The sequence below is a fragment of the Physella acuta genome, unplaced genomic scaffold, assembly GCF_028476545.2.
Source record: "Physella acuta isolate Inbredline_101_S28 unplaced genomic scaffold, ASM2847654v3 ptg000222l, whole genome shotgun sequence".
NCBI classification, from domain to species: domain Eukaryota; kingdom Metazoa; phylum Mollusca; class Gastropoda; family Physidae; genus Physella; species Physella acuta.
In genome coordinates, this window is record NW_026731741.1 from 869,868 (window position 1) to 889,079 (window position 19,212).

General features: G+C 37.8%; 1 protein-coding gene across 1 annotated transcript in view; it reads right to left on the reverse strand.

Moving 5' to 3' along the window:
* LOC131937792 (neuronal acetylcholine receptor subunit alpha-7) overlaps positions 1-19,212 on the reverse strand; it is a 48,079-nt gene that overhangs the window by 28,142 nt on the left and 725 nt on the right. The gene's annotated exons all lie outside the window — the stretch shown is intronic.

The window sequence follows — 19,212 nt, forward strand, 5'->3', positions numbered from 1 at the left end:
CAACCGTAAGAAGTTCATAACTTAAAAAAAAACTGCGTCAAATTAATGAATACTGACAGATAGGGAGATGCATTCCCTATAAAAAAAAACATTCCCCATTTAACCATATTCGAAAAAGTCGGCACTTGGGCAGTGGCAAACATGGAATTGTTGCCACGGGGCTGGTCACTACACAACTGTGGGGCTGGAACTAGTTCCCAAGCGGTTGTCAGCTGTCCATATACTTTCTACCTCACCTATTCTCACTGTTCTCTGATAAGAGTTTCTTTATATTTTAATGCGTTTTGAAAATAAGATAATTTAATTATTAAGATTAGTGCATGGAACTGGAGAGCCGCATCTTGACCTCCAAAGAGCCGCATGCGGCTCGCGAGCCGCAGGTTGCCGACCCCTGGTATACACTATCGAGTTTTCAAGTTATTAACAAGTGTAGAAATACATTTTGGGTGGTGTCATTTCATTATTTGCCCGTGTGTTTATCTTGGGGCGAGGGAGGGGGGATCTCTGGTTGAAGCATGTTATCTTGGGCGAGGGAGGGGGATCTCTGGTTGAAGCATGTTATCTTGGGGCGTATGAGGGGGATTTCTGGTTGAAGCATGTTATCTTGGGCGAGGGAGGGGGATCTCAGGTTGAAGCATGTTATCTTGGGGCGAGGAAGGGGGAATCTCTGATTGAAGCATGTTATCTTGGGCGAGGGAGGGGGATCTCAGGTTGAAGCATGTTATCTTGGGGCGAGGAAGGGGGGATCTCTGGTTGAAGCATGTTATCTTGGGGCGAAGGATGGGGGGGATTTCTGGTTGAAGCATGTTTTCGTATGAGCACACTTTTTTCTTTCCGAATTTTGTTTTTCTGTGGAATTTATTTTTTAACGGTTTATTTTAATTAACAATATTAATTAACACCCATCTAACCCTAACGTTCAATATTTACTCAAGCTAATGATTGCAGCGTGGATTAAAAAAAAGTAGGAAAAAAAGTAGACAACATAACATAACAAAAATGTGGCAGCTCCGGTATATAGATTTATTATGCTTATGGACTAGGAATTCAAAATAAACATTTCAAGGAGTTAATGTCATATATTTGTGTTAACACATTTCTGGTGTCATCAAAGTTTGTTTAGGCATTTCAAATGTCACCGAGTTTGTTTAGGCATTTCAAATGTCACCGAGTTTAGTCTTAACATTTCAAATGTCACCGAGTTTAGTCTTAACATTTCAAATGTCACCGAGTTTAGTCTTAACATTTCAAATGACACCGAGTTTAGTCTTAACATTTCAAATGTCACCGAGTTTAGTCTTAACATTTCATATGTCACCGAGTTTAGTCTTAACATTTCAAATGTCACCGAGTTTAGTCTTAACATTTCAAATGACACCGAGTTTAGTCTTAACATTTCAAATGTCACCGAGTTTAGTCTTAACATTTCATATGTCACCGAGTTTGGTCTTAACATTTCAAATGTCACCGAGTTTGGTCTTAACATTTCATATGTCACTGACTAGTGTCTTGGCATGTCTGAATGATCAGTATATCAGCATGGTAACAGTGTTTCTTTCAGACTTTTTTCTTCGAGGAGGAGGCATTTGATATTTTAGGGGGGGGGGGGGGTACGGCGGATTAAATTTACTGGGGTAAAGGTATACATAAATTCTGTTTCGCTCGGGAAGGCGGGGTGGGGGGTTGGGAGACGTTCTTCGGGGGTGTGGTCGGGTGCCTGAAAGAAACTCGACATGATAGATGTCGCCTGACATATGTATAAGCAAAAGTTTGAGGTTTGTTTTTGTTTGTTTGTTTATTTGCTGCCAAACATGACATTCCTAAGTAAATACAAACATTGAGGGTTAGAACCCTTCAGTGACCTGGCTCCCCATGTTGAAGTGTTGTGTAGTATTTTTTTTTACTTAGTCTGTTTGTTTGTAGTTTGTTTGTAGGTTTGTGACAAATCTTGTAACTCAATTTTGACCCACTTCTAATTTCGTTCAAACTTTCCAGAAACGTTATACCAGTTTTATTTTCTTAATTTCAGTGCATTTAAAAGCTTGCTATTCGAAACTTTTTTTTATATTTGTTTTATTAAACAGTTTAATTATTTTAATGTCCGACTGTTGTGTCTGGGAAAAGGTGTTGCGATCGGGTGTTTTCACCAAAACTAATTTAGGACCGTGAAAAGTTTATCCACTACAAAATTGCGAAGGAAAGATTTGGAACAGAAACATTTCTCAGCCATTACTGTGGTGTTATGTTTTTTTTTTTGTTTTCTTGCATCCAAACTGGCATCAGGATTTAGCCAACAAACTTGGAATAAGTGATCCATATTAGGCGAGGTCACGTAGAGAAGTTATTAAGCGTTTATTTTTCACACTAGAGTTATCCCGCTGAAAGAGAGAGTAGTGCCCCATATGTGAAATGGTTGAAGATTTTTTTTATTCCCTTTATACACAAGCTGAGCATTGTGGCGTAGTGCTGTATGTGGTCCCTTTTCGTTTTTGTCACTAGCTTGAATGTTGAATGTCGTTCGGGTTTATTCTGTTGAATAGAGTGTTTTAAATTATGGGTTATCGAACTTGAATAGGTCTGGGCGTGTCTTTCTAAAGGTGTCTGAAGTTGTTCCGATTTCCAAACTTGTCTCGAAAATATCCTTTTTCCTGTCTCAAATAATTCCTTTTTCCAGGCGCCAATAAATAATTGTTTATTCCTAACTTCTCTCAAATAATTCACTTTTACAAACTAACAATTTCATTTTCCAAAAAAGTCTCAAATTATTCCTTTTTCCAAACCCTCAATTCCATTTCCAAACTTCTCAAATAATGCCATTTCCAAACTTGTCTCCAATAGCTCATTTTTTCAAACCCTCAATATAAATAATATATTATCTAACATATAAAGCTCAATTCTGTATGTAACTAACATGTAAAAAGTTTGTTGGTCGTTGACATACTTCTATGGATTTAAGTGTTAGACTATTTACCGTAGTCACAGTCTAAATTTATGAGTTAAAAAATTACTGTTGAAAGTGTTGGGAAATAATTTTCATTTTTCAAACTGATAGTAATAATTGTCGGCATGTTCATTAAACACAATTTAAAAAAAATAACAAAAATTCTAATTATGTCTGAAAACTATTTATGTTTAGTCCTTTAGCACTTACTTCCCTTTGATAAATTAGGAAAACACAATTACTTCCCTTTATAAAACATTGCATTCGTCGAAAAGAATTTACTTTTTATTACTTTGTTTTGGTGTTGGGAAAAAAAAATAATTACATAATTAGCGGGGATTGATCAAGTGCAAATGTTGTAGGTATTTTACGGATAATCTTGGAGTATTATAATTGTTCATTTGGTTTGGTTTGGCACCTGCGTTCGTTTAAGTGAGTGCAAAAAGACTATGAATAAGTTGGGGTACTATAGTCGATTATTAAGCTTTTTTCGTTTTCGTTTGTGTTTTTTTCTTTGGGTTTGTGTTTGTATTTGTGTTTGTGGTTGGTTTTGCGTTTGGATTTGGTTTGTTTTCGTTTGCTTTTTCGTTTGTTTTTTCTTTGTGTTCGTATGGTGTTTGTGTTTGTGGTTGGGTTTGTTGTTAGGTTTTTGTTTTCGTTTGCTTTTTTGTTTGTTTCTTCTTTGTGTTTGTATTTGTGTTTGTGATTGTGGTTGGGTTTGTTGTTAGGTTTTTGTTTTCGTTTGTATTTGTAATTGTGTTAGCGTTATGTTTGCGTTTTGTTGTTTTGGTTGGTTGTGGTTTGGATGGGCAATGCCGGGTTTATGATGATTACTAAACGCACAGGTAATGGTCTTTAACAGGAGGTTTTTCACATAAGCCAGAGCAGGGCCTGGCCGGGACGGCTAGTCTAATATATAAAGCTCAATTCTGTATGTAACTAACATGTAATAACTTTGTTTGTTTGTCGTTGACATACTTCTATGGATTTAAGTGTTAGATAATTAAAGTCATTATGGTCTAAATTTATGAGTTAAAAAATTAATATTGAAAGTTTTGGGAAATAATTTTCATTTATCAAACTGAAAGTAATAATAATTTTCGGCATGTTCATTAAACACAAGTTTTTAAAAAAATATCATCTTCTACAAAAATTCTAATTATGTCTTTATTTAGTCCTATATCACTTACTTCCCTTTGATAAATTAGGAAAACACAATTACTTCCCTTTATAAAACCATTACATTAGTGGAAAAGAATTTACTTTTTATTACTTTGTTTTGGTGTTGGGGAAAAAAATAATTACATCATTAGCGAGGATTGATCAAGTGCAAATGTTGTAGGTATTTTACGAATAAGCTTGGAGTATTATAATTTTTCATTAAATTGAAACAGGCGCGTCCGCCGGCGCCCCACCAGGGTTCAATTTGGCGCTCTGGGCTATCCTGTGAGCGCCATGGTGCATAATTTCGCTTTAAACAGCGCGATAGAGTATGGATAAGAAAGGTTACTATAGTCTTGTAGTGAATCGAATCCGGGCGTCCTGTGGTGCCCAGACAGGGCGCTATTTGGGGCCCCGTGCCTCCCGTGTTCGGTTTGGCGCCTACAATCGCTTAAGTGAGTGCAAAAGACTATGAATAAGTTGGGGTACTATAGTCGTTTATTAAGCTGAAACAGGCGATTCCGCCCCGGGCTAGACTGTGAGCACTTGCGTTTATGTACGCGTTAGTGTTTTCTTTGTGTTTAGGTTGCGTTTGCGTTAGTGGTTGCGTTTTGGTTCGTTTTTGCTCTTTCTTTTTTCGTTTTCGTTTGTGTTTTTTCTTTGGGTTTGTATTTGTGTTTGTGGTTGGTTTTGCGTTTGGATTTGGTTTGTTTTCGTTTGCTTTTTCGTTTGTGTTTTTTTCTTTGGGTTTGTGTTTGTGGTTGGTTTTGCGTTTTGCGTTTGGATTTGGTTTGTTTTCGTTTGCTTTTTCGTTTGTTTTTTCTTTGTGTTCGTATTGGTGTTTGTGGTTGTGGTTGGGTTTGTTGTTAGGTTTTTTGTTTTCGTTTGCTTTTTCGTTTGTTTTTTCTTTGTGCTTGTATTGGTGTTTGTGATTGTGGTTGGGTTTGTTGTTAGGTTTTTGTTTTCGTTTGTATTTGTAATTGTGTTAGCGTTATGTTTGCGTTTTGTTGTTTTTGGTTGGTTGTGGTTTGGGTGGGCAATGCCGGGTTTATGATGATTACTAAACACACAGGTAATGGTATTTAACAGAAAGGTTTTTCACAGAAGCCAGAACAGGGCCTGGCAGGGACGGCTAGTTATATATAAATAATATATTATCCTCGCGTGTTTCGTGTCATAATAAATCTATTTCTCTATCATTTTAAATAAATCTTTTTTTTTCGAACTTGTCAAACAACTGCTTGCTTCAGACATTTCTCTAAAAAATTCACACAAGTCTCAAACGTATCTGGGATCATCAAAAACATCTGTCTGGCCCGTACACATAGAGAACTTTTTAATGTACTGGCGGCGATTTCAGAGAAAATCTTTGGGCTGCGGTACGAGTTATCGAACCTTGCACTTGAGTCTCGCATTGATGTCGGCATAGAGCTAGCCAAGAGGATCTTGGGTAATGTCTCATAGACAGTAGAACGAGAGGGCAGACAGGGGATCTTGGGTAATGTCTTACAAGAAGGGAGGGCAGACAGAGGATCTTGGGTAATATCTTACAAGAAGGGAGGGCAGACAGAGGATCTTGGGTAATGTCTTACAAGAAGGGAGGGCAGACAGAGGATCTTGGGTAATATCTTACAAGAAGGGAGGGCAGACAGAGGACCTTGGGTAATGTCTTACAAGAAGGGAGGGCAGACAGAGGATCTTGGGTAATATCTTACAAGAAGGGAGGGCAGACAGAGGATCTTGGGTAATGTCTTACAAGAAGGGAGGGCAGACAGATACTATTGTGTAATATCTTGCTTTAAGAGTGTGGACAGAGCTGAAGCATCACTAGACAGTTTCCTAGACATCAACAATGCCACCCAGCACTAATAAACTGCAACACAATAAACAGATGATCAAATTGATTTAGGTGAGTTGTTTGAGAAACTTCTTTAAAGAATAAAGAAAAACTGAAGATGTTCCATTGATGTTGTTTCCTGGACGTAGTGAGACGCTTCTAAAATAAGTACCATTTGGCTGACAACTCTAATTAGAATATGTAAATATGAGGAGACCTTATGAATTAACCTTTGCCCTAACCTGGGTTAACCAATGACTGTCATCGTGCCCTATTCTTCATTTAACCAACACAATTTTCCTGCTTTTTGTTTTCATTTTATCAGCAGATCATAGCTTCTTTCATGTAACCAAAATATGTCACGTTTTATATTTAACGAAACAAATTGTCAAAACCTTTATTGAATTAACAATCTGATATCGTTTATTCAATGAACAGTAGCGTAGCGAGGGGAAGGGGGGGGGTCGGGACATATGTCCCCGGGCGCCGACCTTAGGGGGCGCCAAAATGGGTTGGAAAAATAAATTGAAAGGTTGAGGGGGGTGCAAATCGAAAGTGTGAGGGGGGTGCAAATCGAAATCTTGAGGGGGGGGGGTGCAAATCGAAATCTTGAGGGGGGGGGGGGGGCAAATGGAAATCTTGAGGGGGGTGCAAATCGAAAGTTTGAGGGGGGGGGTGCAAATGGAAATCTTGAGGGGGGGGTTGTCCCCAGGCGCCGGGAAGGCTCGCTACGCCTCTGTCAATGAACAAATTGTCAAATCCTTTATTGAATCAACAAACATTTATACACTTAACTAACAAAATGTGCTGTTTTTATTTCACTAAATGAAATGTACAGCCCTATGTTTAAGCCATAAAGTCTTCCTTACATAACTTAATTAGCACGGCTACCCTTTCAACCCACACGATGGAGAAGGCCTTAAATGAATTTATCCAACACATAAACACTCCTTAGTATACGACTAGTCAGGATCTACTCTCCCTGCCCACACGATCTTCTGATTTACAAGCTCTCTGGGTCTGATGCTGACAGGTGTAACGTCCCATCGATCACGTGATGAATTTTTTTAAAAACTTCAAAATAATCTCCCTTGTCTGTTGAGTGTTTGATATATTTTTATCATTAGCAAATTTAGCAAGCCCCCTGCAGACCTGCCATCACGCTTAGCGGAGTAATTAGCGTTTTTTAAAGTTTTGCTGTTCGGTTTATTTGTTAGCGGAACATAGCGACGCACGGGGTGGATTCAGAATTTTGCAACTCCTCTAAATACATTAGAACAATAGGCCCTTCTGGTGGTGGATCACCCCTCTCTTCACACACCCCACAGCGCCGCCTGAGATTAGAACCCTCAGACAGTTGGGTCACCCCATTTTTTTTAACGTTAATCGTGAACAAAGTAGATGACACAGAGATTATTTGTTTCTACATCCACGGCTTTTTAGTGAATTGAACCCGGATTCGAACTCAAGACTTACGGGTAGGCAGACTAGCTCTCTACCGATATGCCAATCTGTCCGTGTCGCCCCCCCCCCCCCGGCTTTTGAAACTCTTCAAATTGTTCACCTCCTATCCACCTCCTCCCCCCCCCCCCTCCACTCCTCATCAACGTGATGGCCACTAGCCCAGAGGCGCATAAAAAAACTCCTGCCTACTCAAGTCAGGATTTTTATTTCTCTTTGAACCCAACTAGATCTATTTGGAGATTATAATCTAAAGCACCGCCACATCTCCCGAATGTCATCTGTTTTTGTCATTTTATGATACGTTCTCTTTGAATCCTCAGATCATTTTAGTTATATACATTCTCTTATAATCTTCATATCATTTTGATTATATTTATTCTCTTTGTATCGTCAAATCATTTCAGTGATATACTTTCTGTTTATATTGTCAAATAATTTCAATGGTATATTTCTCTTTATATCGTCAAATCATACTATTTCTTTAAATCGTTAAATCATTTCATTAATATACTTTCTCTTTGTATCGTCAAATCATTTAAATGAAATCAATTGCCCTTACCGTCTCCTATATCACCCAAAATTATTTTTGAGTAGGCCCTACATTACTGTGAGGGTTTTTTAATGTTCGAGAGTGAACAAGAATCCCTTTATATATCATACAGCTCCAGAAAAAATATATCTGATTTTTAAAAACACAAAAAAATAATAATTTCCTGAATCTTTTTTTTTAAGTAAAAATTGCCGGGGGTTATAATTCGCTGTAACAAGGTAGACAGAAAAAAATTTACTTTCTCTGATAAACGAAAAATTCAATACCACATCAACCACGAAATAGACATGTACTCTATATAACTCGGCTGTAAAAGATGAACTTTGACATTAAATTTGTCTACCACAAGACGGAAATGTAAGTACTGTAAAATTATATTAGTTGTCTTTGGAACTTCCTGGAAGAACAAGAATAACGGCATCGCGAGTTGTGTAGTACTGACAGGTTTAACTCAACATAGAACAACTTCATTGTTAGCTCCCCTGACATAGAACGATTGTATTGTTAGCTCCCCTGACATAGAACGATTGTATTGTTAGCTCCCCTGACATAGAACGATTGTTTTGTTAGCTCCCCTGACATAGAACGATTGTATTGTTAGCTCCCCTGACATAGAACGATTGTATTGTTAGCTCCCTGACATAGAACGATTGTATTGTTAGCTCCCCTGACATAGAACGATTGTATTGTTAGCTCCCTGACATAGAACGATTGTATTGTTAGCTCCCCTGACATAGAACGATTGTATTGTTAGCTCCCCTGACATAGAACGATTGTATTGTTAGCTCCCCTGACATAGAACGATTGTATTGTTAGCTCCCCTGAAATAGAACGATTGTATTGTTAGCTCCCCTGACATAGAACGATTGTTAGCTCCCCTGACATAGAACGATTGTATTGTTAGCTCCCTGACAAAGAACGATTGTATTGTTAGCTCCCCTGACATAGAACGATTGTATTGTTAGCTCCCCTGACATAGAACGATTGTTAGCTCCCTGACAAAGAACGATTGTATTGTTAGCTCCCCTGACATAGAACGATTGTATTGTTAGCTCCCCTGACATAGAACGATTGTATTGTTAGCTCCCCTGACATAGAACGATTGTATTGTTAGCTCCCCTGACATAGAACGATTGTATTGTTAGCTCCCTGACAAAGAACGATTGTATTGTTAGCTCCCCTGACATAGAACGATTGTATTGTTAGCTCCCCTGACATAGAACGATTGTTAGCTCCCTGACATAGAACGATTGTATTGTTAGCTCCCCTGACATGTTTAACTCAACACAGAACAACTTACTTGTTGGCTGACGAGACAATACAACCCCACCATACAACATTATCAAATGAGCTCATAACACAAAGACGCGTGTACGAAGACACCAGAACCAACAAACTTTAATGATAATGATACAACACAAATCACTATAGATGACTTTTAGGGGTAATTTTTTATTTCTTAATTAATTGAATTTTCTTTTTAGTTTAATCAGGGCGGTGCTGCTTGGAGCAAATCAGATATCAGGTCTGTTGGAAGGACCCGTTGACCTAAGGAAGAAATCGTTGACCTAAGGAAGAAATCGTTGACCTAAGGAAGAAATCTTAGACCTAAGGAAGGAATCAATGACCTAAGAAAGGAATATTTGACCTAAGGGTAGACTAGCTGACTTGGGGAAGGACTCGTTGACTTAAGGAAGGAATCGTTGACCTAAGGAATGAATTGTTGACCTTAGGAATGAATTGTTGACCTAAGGAATGAATCGTTGACCTAAGCAAACAAGCGATGACAAAACATATCTGGATGTTTCAGAAGGAAGCGATGACTTAACATAACCTGATGTTTCATAGGAAGGAAGCAGATGACCTAACCGGATGTTTCAAAAATCGTTGACCGAACATAACCGGATGTCCGACAACTCAGCGTCCCCCAAACCACGCGATCTACGCCCGTCTCTACCTATTGAATATCTACACAAAAGGGAAGCCACTGAATTAGCCCTTTTATGCTCGAGTTGAGATAGGGGGAGGAACTCTTCTATCACCAAGTTAAAGAGAGTACATGTACATTACGTGGCTGGCTAATGGTAGGAACACAAAATGAACCTCGTAGTATTTGGGGGTGGGGGATTGTGGGGTGACGGCGGGTTGGCGAGACGTATACATAAAGTCCTGGTAATAATAGAAAATGATATTTTAGAATTAGGCGAACTCGTGAGATGGCTGAGAGGGATTAACTAGTGGACAGTTAGGCGAGTCACTGAGGTGTTAAGTCGTGCGAGAGGTATCAATAGCGACATCAATAAGACAGCTGATATATATTCACCAGTACACTTAAGGCAACGGTACCTTGGTCAGTTAGGGGGAGATAAATTGTCTGGTATATCCTTACTATCGTACTAGTGCTAAAATATCCTTCCTATCATATTGCCCTAGTGCTACCTTCCAGCACCAACCAAACACAACAAAAACATACATAACTGCACTAACCAAACACAGCAAAAACATATATAACATCACCGAACTATAAGCCCCACACACAACAAAAACATACATAACAGCACCAAACAAGCACAACAAAAACATACATAACAGCACCAACCAAACACAACATAAACATACCTAATAACACTAAAACAACACAACAAAAACATACGTTACTGCACTAACCAAACACAACAAAAACATACATAACAGCACCGAACTATAAGCCCCACACTCAAAAACATACATAACAGCACCAAACAAACATAACATAAACATACATAACAGCACCAACTAAACACAACATAAACATACATAACAACACTAAAACAACACAACATAAACATACTTAACTGCACTAACCAAGCACAACAAAAACATACATAACAGCACCGAACTATAAGCCCCCACATTCGACAAACACATTGACAACGTGCCAACTGTCTGAAGTCTTTCAGTGTAAACCGGCCCTATGCACGCCAATGCAATTAATCTCATTGAATTCGTTACGCCATAGCTTCACTCCGATGAAAACAATATACCCCAACTTGAAACATACGTCTATGCCCCCCACGGGAATTCCCCAAAAAAAAATCAAGTACAAAGTTGTCTCTCTTTTCTTTGAATATCAAACTGAAATGATTGAGTATTAAAGCCAGTCTATACGCTGATGTCCGGCTGAAAGAACATTTGATCTGTCTTCAAAATAAAACAACAGCCAGCGACCTGATGTTTTTTAATTAAAAGAAATGATATTTTATCTAGACAAAATGATGTTTTAGATGGGTATATCGAGAGTTTTTTTGGGATTTACGGTCTACCATGTTTGGTGGTTTAGAATCGGTCTGTTGGGTGGCTGAACTAGACGGTGGGAGTTAAGTATCGATACCAAACTTGTTGTTTGATTCTATATACTAGTTGATAGGATTGGTTGGTTAGGTAGGATTGGTTAGTTGATTAGGATTGGTAGGTTGGTTAGGATTGGTTGGTAGGTTTGTTGACTGGTTAGTTGGTTGCGTGGCTGTTTAGGATTGGTTGGCTGGTTCGAAGTGGTTGGCTGGTTAGGAGTGGTTGGTTGGTTAGGATTGGTTGGTTGGCTAGGATTGGTTGGTTGGGTAGGATTGGTTGGTTGGTTAGGATTGGTTGGCTAGTTCGGAGTGGTTGGCTGGTTAGGATTGGTTGGTTAAGATTGGTTGGTTGGTTAGGATTGGTTGGTACGTTGGTTGACTGGTTAGTTGGTTGCGTGACTGTTTGGTTTGGTGCTTGGTCGGTTGTTAGGTTTACTGGTTTATCGGAAAGTTTGTTGGCTGGTCCGTGGTACTCAAGAGTTTCTTCCAGGCATCTCTTCAAGCCCCCCCCCCCCCCCCGAAAAAGTCTACCGCCCCTCTCCGAACGAAATAAAATTTATATAGAAAACAAAACTTTTACCAGTGTCCGACCCCTGGAAAACGTGCCCACCCCCCCCCCCCCAGAAAATATCAAATCCCCCCCCCTCGGAGAAAAAAGTCTGAAAGAAACACTGGTAGTACTGGCTGCGTTATACTTGATGGTTAAATCGAGAGCGAGCAAGATACCAGAAATGGTTATTTATTTTTATTTTGGAAGCTGTTCATGGAAAGTGATTATCTTTCATTAAAACATAAATTTTGTTTCGTTCTTGAAACTCCCAGGTATTTTGGGAGCTTAAGAAATACAAATTTTGAAAGCTTTTCTGTTTTTCTAATATTTCAGAGTATTTTACAACGTTTTAGCTTCAATATCTGACCCCAAATATGTCAGGCTCATGAGACGATGTAGATACACATATAGTCAATAATCGATTCACATATGATCAATAGTCAATACATATATGGTCAATAGTCGATACATATATGGTTAATAGTCGATACATATATGGTCAATAGTCGATACACGTATAGTCAATAGTTGATATACAAATAGTCAATAGTCGATACATATATAGTCAATAGTCGATACATATATGGTCAATAGCCGATACACGTATAGTCAATAGTTGATATACAAATAGTCAATGGTCGATACACATATAGTCAATAGTCGATACACATATATACGCATTTGGTCGATATATATTTTTCGAAAAATGCGTGGCCATCACCCTCCAAAAGTCGATGAAGGAACGACCAAGCCATGTTTGTATTTCCATCTGTGACGCCGCATCTCCAGATGGTGTCTGCTCCACAGCTTTCAGTGGAGGAAATCAAAAGTTGAAATTCTAATGTTGAATCAAGAATACCACGTGACCGCTAGACGTCCAATCAAAAGCGGTATCAGGGTACCGGCCATGTAGTATGCTCTGTTTACTTAAACAGTTTGAAGAAACGCGAGGGGGGAGGGAGTGGTGCGAACGCAACAGAAGACGGAAGTAGAGAAATCTTCGCGCGCATTGAAATTAGAGATGCATACAATCAAGCCTGGGTGATTACATATTCACCGACGCAAAATCTAAATATTTTTTCTTAATTTTTTTTTTCTCCTAGAGGCGTGAACTTCAACGTATCCAAGTTTTCAAAAAAATACGCTTCATCAACAACAGGAAGAGATATTGTTTTTTATTTGGGCTGCGTTCAAGCTCAGAGTTTTAAAACCGTTTTCTATATCCTGATTTATTGAAACTCGTATTAGTTTTAAAACTATCAAATATCTCTGTGATATAATATGTAGAAAACGTGTTTGTTATGTATAGTCAGATAATGAAATTGTTTGTTTTTTTCTCTATTTAGTTGTGCATAATTTTTTTTTATTTGGGGGGGGGGGGGGTATTGATGGAATAGAATAAAAACGTGGCTGTATAAAGTAGCTACGTGTGTAGTCGTATACTTTCATACAATATCATAATAATGTTAATAATTTAACAAAATATGACATAAGTTATGTGTTTTATTAGGATTCGAAAATTATTTTTCTGATAAAATGTTAAATACGTCACTCAGTTGTTTATTGTTTGCTTGTTGTTTTTTTAAGATACGATTTTTTAGGCGGTATAACAAGATATACGATACATTACGGAATTAATTGAACAAATTATCACACAGTTTAATGACGGGCTGAAGTTTTCATGATTTATATTACAGACTTTAACGAACTGTTTATCAGGTTATGTTAGTAGTTTGTATGGATTTATTTTAAAACCTTGTTTAGCTCTCCCCTCGTCTCCTGCGAGCACGGATCAACTGTTGCTTGTTTAACATTTGAACCAGAACCTGATTCGTAGCAAAATGATAAAACCACCATTTCAACCACCACCCACCCCCCCATCACCATCACCACCACCCCCACCACTACCAACATCACCTCTACCACCACCACACCCACCACCACCACCCCCACCACCACTACCACCACCGCCACCACCACCACCACCACTACCAACATCACCTCTACCACCACCATCCCCACCACTACCACCACCAACACCAACACTCCCACCACCAACACCACCACTACCACCACCCCCCACCACCAAGCTAGTGTTAGATACAACATGCCCCACCTCAAGATTGCTAAAGCTGTATAACTGTAATGTTGTAAAAAGCGAGTTCTCTGAAGCTGAATGGTGACGAAAACTACAAGCATTTCTCCATCACCAAATGATGGCGTCAAATCTGGGGTAGACGGATTTCCTAAATATGTTACATAATATGAGGGGGTGGTGGTGATGCTAAATATCTTTATATGAATGTGGGGGTGAGACAAAAATCATTTTTATTTTGTTACATAATACGCGGAAGCCAAATATGGAAGACACGTATTTAGCTATCATAAAAAAATGAAGAAAAAGAATTGTAAAATGCAACAAAAGTGTTGTAACTTGACGGCAGTAAAACCAACAACAATGCAACACGGTATTTTTTGTATCTTTCTATTGTGTGTTCGTATGTCTGGTCTTTGTCCAACGTCCACGGCTTTTGTGTGTCCCGAGTGGTCGAACTTTGTTTGAGTTTATGGTTTTTGATCAACGGGAAATGGATGCTAATATAAATAGCGTTGGAGTTGGGAATTCGGGGTTGGATCATATGATTGGAAAGATTTTTCTAGTCATAAATTAAAGGTTCTGGTCTAACTAAATTATGTCTGTAGGCTACCTTTTGTGGGAGGTCTCCGTATGCTACCAGAGTTAGTCGGTAGGCTACCTTGTTAGAGAGGACTGTAAATGCTACAAGAGTTAGTCTGTAGTCTACCTTTTGTGTGAGATCTGCTAATGCTACCAGTTAGACTATGTGCTACCTGTGTGGGAGGTCTGTAAATGCAACCGGAGTTAGCCTGTAGGATACCTTGCAGGCTACTTTATGTGGGAAGTTAAAGTGCGCATTTCTGCACTTGACATAAGTCTCAGCAGGTCTTTTGTAACAGGAAAAACAATTTTTTAAACCAATACTCAGTTGACTCTTATATGTCTCTGATACATCAGTAGTTCAATGTTTTTAAATCATCTGTAATCATCAATAAACACTTTGACCCATCGATTTCCATTATTGGTTCAACTTATTGAATGATGTTAGTTATCTTTTAACTAGTTTAAGTATGACAAAAACATATCAAAAGGTTCATTTATCACGGTATAGTATCGATTACTCTTTAGGACTAGCGATCCCTTGGTCAGATGAAGTAGAGTTAATGTATTTCTTGATCTCGGTATATGAAGGGATAGTGTGACCAGGAGTATGCCCAACCGGCTTTGTTTCCCTAACGTGACTTAGGTACTCATCAGAACAGGGTGGACTCAGGGACGTTCTAATTACTTGAACTCGAGACTTTCGGGTTAGCAGTCTTGCGCTCTATCTCTAGGCCACGCCATCCCATCATTTAAAGATCAGTTCATTAGGGAAATCGTGTGTACGGCCCCACTCGAGTGAAAAAAACTCTCTATATTGGAGATAACAATCTTGGTTCTCAGCTAGAAATAATAAGCTTGTTTTATTAACAAAGATGATGTAAAAACAATGAAATTAATGTGCTTATTTATTTAGCTAGTACAAGCAACCGTTTTTCGTACATATTGTATTTTTTTTAATCTGATTTTTAATTATTATAATTAGACCACGTGGTTTATTTTTTTTTTTTAAATAAGTATTTTAATTGTAATCGCTAAAAGCTGGCACCGAATTTACAGCCCTGTATGTTTTTCTAAGAGATTTGTTGCTATTTCCCAGACAAGGCATGCGAAATATTTTTTGACAAATGCCAATTAGGTTGAATTCAACGTTACGTTTATGCCGGTATACAAATCCTTGGTAGAGAGAATTGTTTTTATTCAGCATCAGACACCAGCTAGTGTTTTTTTTGTAAGTATCGTTGTAATTCTGCAACAGGCAACAGATTCTGTTTGTTGTAAGCATTGTTGTAATTCTGCAACAAGCAACAGATATTGTTTGTTGTATTGTTGTAATTCTGCAACAGACTAAAGCTACTGTCTGTTGTAAGTATTGTTGTAACTGTTGCTTCCTCTAACCCATGTTTGTTGATTTCGTTAATTAGAGTTTAGTCTACCACACGTATGTAGGTAGATAAGGGGAGAAGTAAAAATGTGTAGACAGCCAGCGTAATTAAGCACGTAAAATAAATATTGCCGAAATAAGAATTTTTAAATAAAGCGGGAATAGGCTCCCTTAAGATTTCTTGTATATATATATATATATATATATATATATATATATATATATATATATATATATATATATATATATTCGTATATAACAGTAGCTATTTAGATGGCGGATCTAGAGAAACAGGGCTAGACCGCTCGTTTTTCGAGAAAAACATAAACATGTTGTTTTCAAATTCTGATATATATATATATATATATATATATATATATATATATATATATATATATATATATATATATATATATATATATATATATATATATATATATATATATATATATATATATATACAGAGAGAGATATTGAAAGAGAGAGAGAGAGAGAGAACTTCAAATAGAGTACCTCTTCTGTTTACCAGAAAACTCCCAAAAAGTGTATAGAAACCTACGTTTTCCCTACAAAGTAAAAAAAATCAAAGAGTTTTATAAAACTGCTTTACAGCAACCCCTACCCAATGTAACGCTATGATGTAATACACCCTTCATGCTTTGCTTCCTATTATATAATACGATCTCCGTCCTTTCAAATACTGATGAATTTTTCATTTCAAAACAGCTTTCACACTATGAGAAATTCTTAATTATTATTTTTTTATCTTAATCTCTCCATCTTATTACGATGTTTATATATGTTTTTAATAATCGTATCGAATGCTTGTCTTGTTGTTACAATTTTTTTTACAAATGTTTCAAATCAGTCACCTTTGCACTGGATAAATATCCGAAAAATTATTTTCACCTTTTCTAACACACTGCACTTACAGTTCAAGGGGTTTAAAAAATCAATATAAACAGTCGTATTGAAACATGTTCATTATTTCACCTTTTTTTTTATCTCTCCACAAACTGTTGTCTTAAAACGACATATTTTAATATGCATAAAAGGTGTTTTTGTGGATCTAATGTGGGCTGTGATTAGTTGGGCTATGGATTGCTGTGTCGTAATGGAGAAAATGTGTCGAGGGTTTGTTGAGAGCATAGCGCTATTATCATCGTGATGCTATTAAGATGGTCTTAGAACAAAAACAACTTTAGGTTGATTGCGTTAATTACAGGCTTAATTACTTTACGATGCGAGTGTAACCTTTACAAAACTGGCCTGTTTTATTTTGTCTAATTGGTTTTAGTTTATTGGTATTATAAATACATGTGTTGTAGTGCCTACACACAGCCCCATTGAACAAAATATCTCAGGACAAAATATCTCAGGACAAAATATCTTAGGACAAATTATCTCAAGACAAAATTTCTCAGGACAAAATATCTCAGGACAAAATATCTCAGGACAAAATATCTTAGGACAAATTATCTCAAGACAAAATTTCTCAGGACAAAATATCTCAGGACAAAATATCTCAGGACAAAATATCTCAGGACAAAATATCTCAGGACAAAATATCTTAGGACAAATTATCTCAAGACAAAATTTCTCAGGACAAAATGTCAAAATATCTCAGGACAAAATATCTCAGGACTAAATATCTCAGGACAAAATATCTCAGGACAAAATGTCTCAGGACAAAATATCTCAAGACAAAATGTCTCAGGACAAAATATCTCAAGACAAAATATCTCAGCAGGACAAAATATCTCAGGACAAAATATCTCAGGACAAAATATCTCAGGACAAAATTTCTCAGGACAAAATGTCAAAATATCTCAGGACAAAATATCTCAGGACAAAATATCTCAGGACAAAATATCTCAGGACAAAATATCTCAGGACAAAATATCTCAGGACAAAATTTCTCAGGACAAAATTTCTCAAGACAAAATATCTCAAGACAAAATGTCTCAGGACAAAATGTCTCAGACAAAATGTCTCAGGACAAAATATCTCAAGACAAAATGTCTCAGGACAAAATGTCTCAGGACAAAATATCTCAGGACAAAATATCCCAGAACTAAATGTCTGAGGACAAAATAACTTAGGACAAAACGTCACAGATCAATTTTCTACCAGATTAAACCACTATGTGTCTAAGTCTTCATGCCTCTATGACATGAGATCTTTAGTCTGGCAATCATGGATATATTTGTTACGATGGTAACTGGTATAGACCAAAAACTGGCGACCTTTCTATTTACTTATTTTTCTACTTTAATGTTGAGGTGCACTAGATAAAGCGTTTTATTAAGATTTTTATATAAGAAGATCTTTAAATGAAATCTTTAGATAAGGAATCAGTATAAAAATCTCCACTAAGATTATTTCGAAAGAACATTACATTATTTTTTATGCGCTCTGACATTATACACAGTAGACCCTGAACTGCCCTGCAGCAAATACTAATTATATGTTTATATTTTATATTTTATATGTTCTCCAATACTTTTATGTTCTTGTAAAAGGAGCCACATTTACTCAGTATCCGCGATTTTTCAGAAGCCGCATTTATTCCGGTGCCGCATTTATTCCGGAACAGAATTTATTCCGGAGCCACATTTATTCCGGTGCCGCATTTATTCCGGAACAGAATTTATTCCGGAGCCACATTTAATCCTGTGCCGCATTTATTCCGGTGCCGCATTTATTCCGAAACAGAATTTATTCCGGAGCCACATTTATTCCGGTGCCGCATTTATTCCGGAACAGAATTTATTCCGGAGCCGCATTTATTCCGGTGCCGCATTTATTCCGGAACAGAATTTATTCCGGAGCCGCATTTATTCCGGTGCCGCATTTATTCCGGAACAGAATTTATTCCGGAGCCGCATTTATTCATTCGACAAAGCCTCTTGCGGCTGATGGTTCGGGGAAAAAAGTAGGGCAGGTGACGAGACGGATTAGCCAGATGACACAAATCTACCATTAGTTTTTTGCAATAAAGACCAATATTTTAAACATCTAATATGTTTCTTCTGTGTTTTCCACAGTTGGAATGATTTCCAGAGCTGGAATGTTTTACAGGTATTGCCTCACTGTTAGTTGGCCGCCCCCCCCCCCCCTGTCCCCACCTTCCCCCCCCCCGTCCCCCCACAATGGACGGGCTAGGGTTAATGACAGAGGCGTAGCGACCCTTCCCGGTGCCCGGGGACAAACTTTCGATTTGCACACCCCCCCCCCACTCAAACATTCGATATGCACCCCCCCCCCCCCCCACAAACTTTCGATTTGCACCCCCTCCAACTTTTGATTTACACCACCC